The sequence below is a fragment of the Lactuca virosa genome, chromosome 5 (genome assembly GCF_052849685.1).
Source record: "Lactuca virosa cultivar CGN04683 chromosome 5, Lactuca_virosa_CGN04683_v6, whole genome shotgun sequence".
NCBI classification, from domain to species: domain Eukaryota; kingdom Viridiplantae; phylum Streptophyta; class Magnoliopsida; order Asterales; family Asteraceae; genus Lactuca; species Lactuca virosa.
In genome coordinates this window covers 361,407,979-361,418,777 of record NC_136430.1, presented here as the reverse complement: position 1 = coordinate 361,418,777, position 10,799 = coordinate 361,407,979, and the positions used below count along the sequence as shown (strand labels likewise).

The 10,799-nt window shown below is 27.0% G+C and overlaps 1 long non-coding RNA gene across 1 annotated transcript; it reads right to left on the bottom strand.

The window, feature by feature from the left end:
* Nucleotides 1-225: 225 nt before the first annotated feature.
* LOC145116767 (uncharacterized) lies at nt 226-9,072 on the bottom strand. The gene is made up of 4 exons (XR_013712291.1): nt 8,771-9,072; nt 5,935-8,682; nt 590-809; nt 226-498 (listed from the first exon to the last, which is right to left on the bottom strand). It is a non-coding gene; the product is annotated as an uncharacterized LOC145116767 (long non-coding RNA).
* Nucleotides 9,073-10,799: the final 1,727 nt, after the last annotated feature.

Here is a 10,799-nt window from a genome sequence, read left to right as displayed (position 1 = left end):
CTGTATTACCCCTACTGGTGGCTTATCTTTTGTAATTATTAAATGGCTTGATGCCTTTTGTCATCCACTTTTATTTGTCTTTACATCCAATTGTCTTTATAAGAATCTTTCCTGTAATTTGTCTTGGTTTTACCTCCATTTGACTGACTTAATTACATCAACATCCATATATAATAGTAATAAACTTTACCATTACATAAACATAAAGTACATCAACATCCATTACATAAACAAGAATTACACAACAAGTCTATTACATCAAAATCCCCTAAAACCACCAGAAGCATATCTTCAACCCCAAAACATAACCTTAACAATGACCAGCAGAATCAGTATCTGAATCATAACCTTCAACTGTTTCACTTCTTCTCTAATATATGTCACATTCTCTAAAACTGTTTATAAGACAATCTGCAAAATCTAAAAGAGTATCCTCTGTAACGGGCTTCATATTCTCAGGTTCTTCATCAATCCATTCCCAAAATTTACACTTTTTCCCTGGTTTATGTAGTAATAAAATCAACAACATAGAAGGTAAGAAGAAGATAATTGATGCGATTTGACAAATAAAATCAATTTAGGTATTTACCAATGAGTTAGGGCACACTCGGAATTTCTTTCCAGGGTTATCTTTGGTCTTGGAGGTACGAATTCTTGAAGGGAGTTCACAATCACAGAGGACTTCCTTATCTACTCTCTGATTGCTTGAACCTGTGGAGATTCTTGAGCCACTTGACATCTTCTTTCTTCTTCTACGAATTCCCCACTTCTCTTATCTACTATGTGTTCGACTTTGAAGGTGGTTCTTCCTGATTTTTGATGTTAACATTCGTTTATAAGGAGTGACTACGCTAATTAATTTGTATGCAGTTGTTGTTAGTGCCACGTGTGCTTCCACATCAGCAAAACCCACAGAAGCCGGTCAAAAGGATCTATTGTGTACATATTAATAAAGTATAATGGCTTATTTTACAAAAAAAAAGAATAAGGACTAAATGTGTACATTTCAAATAGTAACTTACCCTCTCAAGTCATTTTCCCATGTATATACGTATAAGATGTAAAGGTAAAAAAATTAATATTGTCTAACGCCATTTATTAAAAATAAAAAATTTATTTTGAAAATTATATGTTCTAATTATCTATAACAGTTGCAATTCGATATTAAAAATAAGTTGAATATCATATCATATCCAATATTAGGTCCAATTCAAAAGTTTAAATTTTGTAATACAATATTTTTGTAGCTTAGATTTTTATTATTTAAATGTTAACGGATTATATAAATTAATCAAAATATCTATTAAAACTTCATAACATAAAACATTTAAAAGTGAAATGTTAATTTTCAATTTGATGTAATATGACAACATATATAATGTTACATATAGCTCAATGTCTTGGTTAATAAAATTTTAGTCTCATTTAATGCAAACTGACTAATATAATTAAGCAGGTTCGGGTCAAACGAAAACACGGACATTAAAATCCATAAAGGTAGAACTGAAACGAAAAAACAAATACCAAACCGAAAAAACTTGAATTCAAACAAAAAAAGTGAATGAAAAAGACCCTCAGAAGGAAACCGGATCGGAAAAAAAAAGACGAGTAAGAAAAAACACCAGATCGAAAAAGAACGGTACAAAAACAAGCAGTCGTGATTACCCGAATACGTAGAAGCAAACTATTCATCTTCCGGTTAAAATTAGCTAATCTCAAGAATGAAACTATTCGTCGCCCCGCTGCATCGCGCATAGGGTTGTTCATTATTCGGATAAAACCGAATTATCCAATCGGACAATTTGGATTAGACTATTTGGTTTGAATATTCGGATAAGAGTTTATTTTTTATTTATGTACCTATATTTGTTTCAAATATATATCTTTTAGTTATTTGTTAATTTGCTAAATTATATTTTTAAATAGTTTCCAAAGTATTATCCAATAAAATAAGTCAATGTATGCTATTCAAAAGTCTTTTTTATCTATAAAATATTAGATTATAATCCATTTTTTAATAGTTGTACATAAATTTTAATTCTCAACCAAACAATATATATTTGTTTAAAGTTCACTAATATTCATGTTATATAATTTTTTAAATGTCCCATCTCTTAAAACCGAGTTGTAAAAACCGATCCAACCGAATTGTAATTTGATTGGTTCGGATCGGATTTGAATTTCGTTTGGACAGTTCAGATTCACGTTTTGAAAACCGAAATCAATTTGGATTCACCTGATTGGATTGGATCAAACGATCCATCCAAACGAACACCCCTAATCGCGCGGGTATCCTGCTAATATATATATATATATATATATATATATATATATATATATATATATATATATATATATATATATATATATATATATATATGCACTAGGCGAATGCCCGCGCTTTGCGCAGAAACACCTATATAGTTGAAATCTTTACAAATATATGTTTTTTTTTAAATATAACAATAACATTGTTGTTAAATTTGATATAATAATTTGTATACTAAATTGATATAATATGTTGATTATTTTGAATTATATGATAATATATTCATCTATTATAACTGCATAATCTCAACCGTTTGAATGATTTCTACCCACGAGTTACTCATGAATAAAATTAAATATAATATATGGCTTATTGATATTTATAGTTTTTGTTATTGTTAATTAATTTTTTAAAATTTACTTTCTTAACATTTTAATTTCTATCATTATAATTATTTAAAACATCATACATTGTTTTTTTGATTTTAAAGGTAACAATATAATCATTTATATAGAGTTATTTTTAACTATTGTTATTGTAAGTTATTTTAAGTTACTTATTTGAAAACTTTTAACGATTATACAAATATCTTTAGAAAATATTTTAGTTAAATTGATATTATAATATAGTTTTTGCATTTAGCTTTAAATTGATAATGGTTTACATACAACAACATATTAAATCTAATAAATTAAGTATAACATGTTAAAAGTTAAAGACATAATTTTATAAGTAAAAGTAAAGATATTATTTTAGTATTGAAATTTAGTTTATTTATAATTACACTTTAGGTTTGATATTTATTTAACCTTATTAACCAAATTATAATCATTATTAGAAAGACACTACAATTTATCACTTTTAACTATTTACAAAATATTATTTGGGTTGTTTAAGTTAAACTAAAATTTATATTTAAGTTGGTCTCATAATGTTATATTTAAGTTTATAATTTAAATATTTTATACAAATTGTTCAAAAGTTGTAGCTTTAAAATGATAATGGTTTACATCCAACAATATATTAAAACTAATAAATTAAGTATAATATGTAAATAGTTAAAAAAACATAACTTTATAAGTCGAAGTAAATATATTCTTTTAATATTGAAATTTTGTTTATATATGATTACACTTTAGGTTTGATATTTATTTAATCTTATTAATCAACTTATAATCATTATTAGAAAGAAATTGAAAAGTCATGGGAGTTTCAAATGAATGTGGTGAAAGAAAAATGAATGAGAGTTTCAAATGAATGTGATGAAAGAAAAAATGCTTCCTTTATAATATAGTATGATATGATAGTATGATATGATATGATATGATATATATATATATATATATATATATATATATATATATATATATATATATATATATAAACAATTGTTAGGACAACAGGAGTGTTATCTGTAACCCAATCCTTTTGTATCCTAAAAGTGTAAAATAGGACAAATTGTAGTTAAAGCACTTTCAAGATTCTTCCTTCGTAAACTGCATTCGTATATACCCAAAATCTGAAAGTTCTAACTGGAAGCTTAATCTTATTTCTATACAATTAGCACGTCATACAAATTTGGAAGGTATATCAAATACAATAAATCTGTTATTTACCCATATTAATTAGATTAAGGCCTACCGGTATGGTGACCACGAAGTGGGTCGTGGTCTAGGTGGCCATGAACCACGACCGTGTACACCACCCCGGTGGTTCGTGGTGGGTCATGGTCGTGGCCCTCCATGCTCCCGACAACGAACCCAAACGGCCAATAGTTTCACTTCTTGCATTAAATCTCGTTTGACCACTTTCTTCCCCTCCCTAACGACTTCTTTTCTATTTCTTCAACATTCACCTATAAATACTACCACTCATCTTCTTACTTTCATACAATTCTTCTCCCCTTTAGATACATTTTTGTTGTTTGATCCTTCAAAAACTATGCCTCCCAAAAATAAGAAATGGTCAGAAGAGAAAGAAGTGAAATTAGCACAAGCATGGGTGACAGTTTCGGAAGACGACGCTGGTAAAACTTCCGGTTCTTTTTGGATAAATGTTGAAAGTGTTTTCCATGGTTTAATGGGTTGTGTAATTCGAAATGTTGATGAAATATGCTTGAAGTGGCGCGATATGAGGCCCAAATGTTCTGAGTTCAATGGAATTTACAACTTTGTTGTAAATAACATACACGAAGCCGATATCGATCCGGTTAATGTGGCCATGGAGCAATATGAAAACACAAATCATCAACGTTTTAGACATGTCAAAGCTTGGCAAAAATTGAAGAATTCTCCAAAATGGAATAACCTTGCTTAAAAAAACACAAATTAGAAGTTTGGTATTTTTAGCCTTTTAATTCTTAATGTTATTTTTATTTTAGTTAATATAATTTTTAGTTTTAAAGTTATTTTTATTTTTTTTCGTTTTAATTAATGTAGTTTTTAATTAATTTAATTTAGTATTTTAAATTAATGAAAATTAGTATTTAAAAAAACAATTATATGAATTTTTATGTATTTTTGAATTAAATTTAATTAAAAAAAATAAGGTGGAGTGTTGTGTTTAGTGGTAGGTATCCCATGTTAGTGGTAGGGGAATGTGGTGCTGATGTGGCATCCACCACATATGTGGTATGTGGTAGGTATAACAGATGGTCTAATATTTTGCAAACAATTTAGCCTAATATTTAGGATTTTCAAATTTCAAAACTTAAACATATACTCACACTAGGTGTGAGACCCGTGTATTACACAGATTTTTTAAAGAAAAAAAATTAATATATATAGGTGAGCATTACATGTTATTTTAGTAATGATTTTACATAAAGACAAGAATCTATAATGAATAACTTAACTATTTCAATATATAAACAAATAAAATAAAAACATACGTATTTATAAACTGATGATGACAAAAAAATATACTTCCTGTTATACGTTTTTCATAACATTATAACATTTTTGATCATTTTTATGTTGTGTAAATGACAAAAAGGAAAAAATGGTCAAAATGACCAAATTCACCAAAACGGAAACAATTGTCAATTTCACAAAAAAAGATTAATTGCTGTTGTGCTATGAAGTTCTAAGGTATTGTACTTATACGACTCGACCATTCATAACATTCTACTTACATTAGATTCAAAGTTTTAACAACATAAATTAGTTTGAAAGTTTTAGACCTCATATCTAAGTTTTTGATGAATGATGTATTTAATGGCCTTATTATTGCATTCTTTTGACGCAGGATGAGATTAATCAGACAAAGAATTGGAAACATTCATTCAAATTGACAAAACTACCATTGTGGTTGATGTTGTTAATACTACGCAATATTCAGTTTCACATTTAAGTTTAATAGTTTCAAGCAGTGGAGTTAAAAACAGGCATGAAGATTTCAAAAAAAAAAAAAACATTCCTACTGAAAAGTCAAAAAAAAGAAGTTAAAATAGGTAAAAGATTCAATATTTGAGCAAGTTATAACAGAAAAACCGGTTATTGAACAAATACAACAATGATTCCAACATCAAAATCGGGAGAAAAAGTAAATTAAGTGTAAAACTGTCCAAAACACTAATTACAATTACAGTCACTCTGTGATTTCGCATTCGGTTAATTATTATAATGAAATTATGTAATTACCAAGTTTGTTCATAAGAATTTTACCTATACTCCCTGTATCGATCGAAGGAATCACCACTCCAGAGTTTTATCAGATGCCGTAACTGAGAGGAAATAAAGATAAAACGCAACCAAATAGAAGTGGCTATGGTTGCCGATTGTAGATGGTGAGAGTAAACGATTTGACAAAAATTCTAAATTCGATCAACAAAGTTAATGGCGCATCAATTGTAAAGGTAAATGGTGAAATTTTGATATGTAAAGTTGTGAAAATTTTGTACGATTTAGGAAGAGATTACAATCATACAGTTGGGAAAAAATTTGTTCCTGATTTTCAGTTGTCTACGTCAATGATTTAGTAGTATAATTGACTTTCCTTATATGTATTTTAATGCAAGTAAATCAAGATAATTTCTAACATTAACAAAGAAAACATAGTACATCGCATGAGACACAGCAAGAAGGTTTTTTGATGGTTACGACTAAAACGAAAAAAAGAGCAAATATTTTACTCCAAGTCCAATCGTGAAAAAGAGCCAGTTTACTGATTAATTCCTGAAAAGGACCAAAATACCCTTTAGTTAGCCCCTCAATTCTACTCATTTTGTCTTTCGTTTTCCAGCTTAGCCAACACAGAAACATGAAAAAAAGATTAGAAATGTCTATTTTAACAATAAACCAAAAAAAGACCATATTGCCAACCTCAAGGAAAAGACCAAAATGCCCTCGTGTGCAAGGCATGAGAATGGAAACAAAAACGTTATGAAACAGTAAAATAGGGACCAAAAAGAAAGAAAACTATATTCATTTCAACTAAGCACAAGACCAAAAAGGTAGTTTTACTCTAATAATAGTGAAGGTCCATGTATTAAAAATGAAACATGAAGAAAAAAAATTGAATTGAAATCATTAAAACTTAAAAGGGAGTGCAGAAAAAGTAAGTTAAAACCATTAAAGGAAGTGCAGAAACATGAAAAAATATTAGACATGTCTATTTTAACAAGAACCAAAAAAATATCATATTGCCCATGAAAAAATATTAGACATGTCTATTTTAACAAGAACCAAAAAAATATCATATTGCCCTTTATTCATATTATTGCAGCAAAACATCATCTATCTTTAAAATACCTAATGACCACTCATTACTTCTATTTTTGCTTTTCTTATTCCTAAGAAAAAACTCCAGAAGCATAAAGGCTTGAATAAACTTGCAAATTATAATATTAACCAAAAAAAACAAATACTATTTTGCTTTGTTATTAACCAACTTACACGTTTGAAGTTATTAAATTTTACTTAAAAAGTTGTATATTAATATATCATTTTACTCCAAATGAAATCGTGAAAAAGACCCATTTTACTGATTAATTCCTGAAAATGACCAAAATACCCTTTAGTTAGCCCCTCAATTTTACTCCATTTGTCTTTCGTTTTCCAGCTTAGCCAACACAGAAACATGAAAAAATATTAGACATGTCTATTTTAACAATAAACCAAAAAAGAGCATATTGACAACCTCAAGCAAAAGACAAGAATGCCCTCGTGTGAAAGGCATGAGAATGGGACCAAAAACGTTATGAAACAGTAAAAGACCCATTTTATTACAAATGAAACCTGAAGAAAGAAAAAATGAATTTAAATGAAACATGAAGACCCATTTTACTACTTAATTCTTGAAAAGGACCAAAATACCCTTTAGTTAGCCCCTCACTTTTAATCCTTATGTCTTTCCTTTTACAGCTTAGCCAACACAGAAACATGAAAAAACTTTAGACATGTCTATTTTAACAATAAACCAAAAAGGAGCATATTCCAACCTCAAGGAAAAGGCCAGAATGCACTCGTATGAAAGACATGAGAATGGGGCCAAAAACGTTATGAAACAGTAAAAGAGGGACAAAAAAGAAAGAAAAATATATTCATTTCAACTAAGCGCAAGACCAAAAAAGTAGTTTTACTCTAATAATATTGAATCTCCATGTATCACCTAGTCTTGGTTAGTGTTTACACCTTTAAAGGAAGTGTAGAAACAGAGGTTATGAACAGAAATTTGTGTTTCATGTGGGATTTTTAACAACAAAATAAATCTTTTCTTTTTCATAAGATTTTGGAAGTGATACCTGGTCTTAGTTATTTTTTACACCTTCGAAAAAACTAATTCTCACATAAAAATTCCCACCGTAAAGCCAAAAGAGTATTTAAAAGAGGTAAAAGATTAAAACTTTGAGCAAGTTATAACAGAATAACCATTATACACAGTTATAGACCTCATATATAATTGAAGTTAATGGCCTGATACCACACACACACAATCCAAGTTATCCTAATACCATCTATTAACCAAATAAACAAAATAAAAATTACAAAATCAACATCATAATCGTTGATTAACATTTCAATTTTGTATGGTGGACATGCTATGCACCAAGTCCGAACGTAATGCTGCAAACAAACTCTTTCAAGAAAATGTGATAACATATGAATGAGATTGTACTTATACATAATTTACAAATTCGATTTTGGAAATGATATGAATCTTTGATTTGTAATTGTACAGAAATTGTGAATGAAGGAAACAATGAAACGTATCTCAAAATTACGTGTTTTTAAAAAAAGAATGACCGAAATCTCTGTTTGACCATTGAGAATCTTGATTTTGAATTTAATACATTGCCTAACAATTTACGTTAGAATTAAAGGATTAGTCAACATTGTTTAAAATTAAGTTAACTTTTTATATTTTTAGATTAAGAAAAAAACCAAAACTACCGGAATTCAAAGCCAAGATTCCTGCAAATTAAACAGGTTGGTTTTTATATCTACATATTTATGATGTGTTAAAATAACGAATAATCGGAAACAATTTATTGTGTTATACCTTCGATCTTGCTGTCGTGATATCCAAATACTCCATTGCTTTGGTCGACATATGTTATTACCGATCAACATCAGCTTATAATCCATGTACTTTTGTATTCAATTAAGAATTTTTCTCTGGACGTATATTCGAAATGGGCATAACAATTGATTTGAGAAATTTTGAAGGAGCAAAGGTGGACGCTGGTGGCAGAATTTTGTATAACGTCGATCACTAGGGCAAAAAATTAGGAGATGTAATATTCGACTGATATAGGTAAAGACGTAAAGGAGGTGGGGATGAAGGGTAAGTTCGTCGGTGGGTTTGTTCGGACATAAATTTTTTTTTTTTTTTTTTCAAATTAAATACAAATTTCAGCCAAATCAATATTTTTATATTTATTTGTTAATATAATCGCAACTAAAATAATCATCTTAATGCTAACCATATAAATTATTAATATTATTATATAGATCACATGATTAAGTAACATAATTAATCTATATTTATTTATTGTTCTAATATAAATATAAAAATAATTTATATATTTTTTAAAATTTTTTTAATGACTGATAATAAAGATATTTACATAATTTCGATTGCTAAACAAGTACTAAAAAATATAAATTAAATAATATTGTATATCTTAAAATTGTTATGTCATATTTACTTAATCGTATTTTAAAATATCTGTTTAATTTTAAATTTTTTGCCAATCATTTTTTATAAGTTTACAATTTATTCATTATTATACTTATATATGAATTATGTTTTATGTACAACATTCGTTATTGTTTAGATAATCGTGTATTCTACATAAAACCACAAATGTCGTTAATATCATTACTTACAAAAATAATTAAGTTTAAAATTTTAAGGTTATTTTTTTATTTTAATGTAATTTAATTTTATTCATCATATTTTATATATTTTATGGATTTTTAAACTAATCATCAAAATTATATATGAATTACATATAAATTTTATCATATGTTAACATGTATATGCCTTTAAATAACGTATTCATGTATCTACTATTTGATTATAATTCAAATTTTGTGGATTGATGCACCTTACCAACTCTCAGTAACCCTTATTTTCAAATTATTATGATTATTTTAAACTTAACTTTATTATTGGTCATTATTTACCAAACAAGAACATGGATATCATTTCAACATATATCTAGTGCACATGATATTCATTTTAACCAATACATTAATTTTCTTACTTTATTTTATATATGTAATATGTTTTATCTATTTATCAACCTTTTATGTAGTCATGTAATCATACTAATGTGATTATACTAATGCTAAAAAGAGGAGAAAAATTAGAAAGTTATGTTTGGATAATAGAAAATCCAAAATAATTTGTAACACATCAACCCTATAAAATTTCTCTATTATAAATTAATAAATGTTTTCTTATCATTAGTGAATCATTACCTTATGATTTATTTGTAATTTTTTTTCCTTTCTCATCCTGCTTTTCACATGTTATAACTAGTATGTTATAAATAAAAGTTTTTTAATATTATATACATAATACAATTGTGTTGGTTTTTAATTTTATTTCGTTTCTATTATTCAAATGATATGTTTTGTGATTTTTTTATTAATAAATCTCAAATTTTAACTTCCCAATATATAATGGATCTCAATATTTAATACTAGGTTATAACCCGTGGACACCATGGGTATGAAATTTAAAAATAATTTAAATTAAATTATAACTTAATTATTGAGAAATGATAATAAAAATTTTAATAGCTAATAATGATATATGTTACGTCAGTAATTTCATAATAATGATATAATGATTGGTTGAAATTATGAAAACATAATGGGTTTAATAAAATCATAATAAACATATAACCATTTATCAACATAAATAAACATATTTGAAAAAAATAACCCATATAAATCTTTGTATTAAATATAAAACTAATGAATTTGTATTAAACATTATGATATTTAATGTTTTTAAAAAAATATATATATAAAAATTCATATAATTACTTAATATACATATTTTTTTGAAATGATAT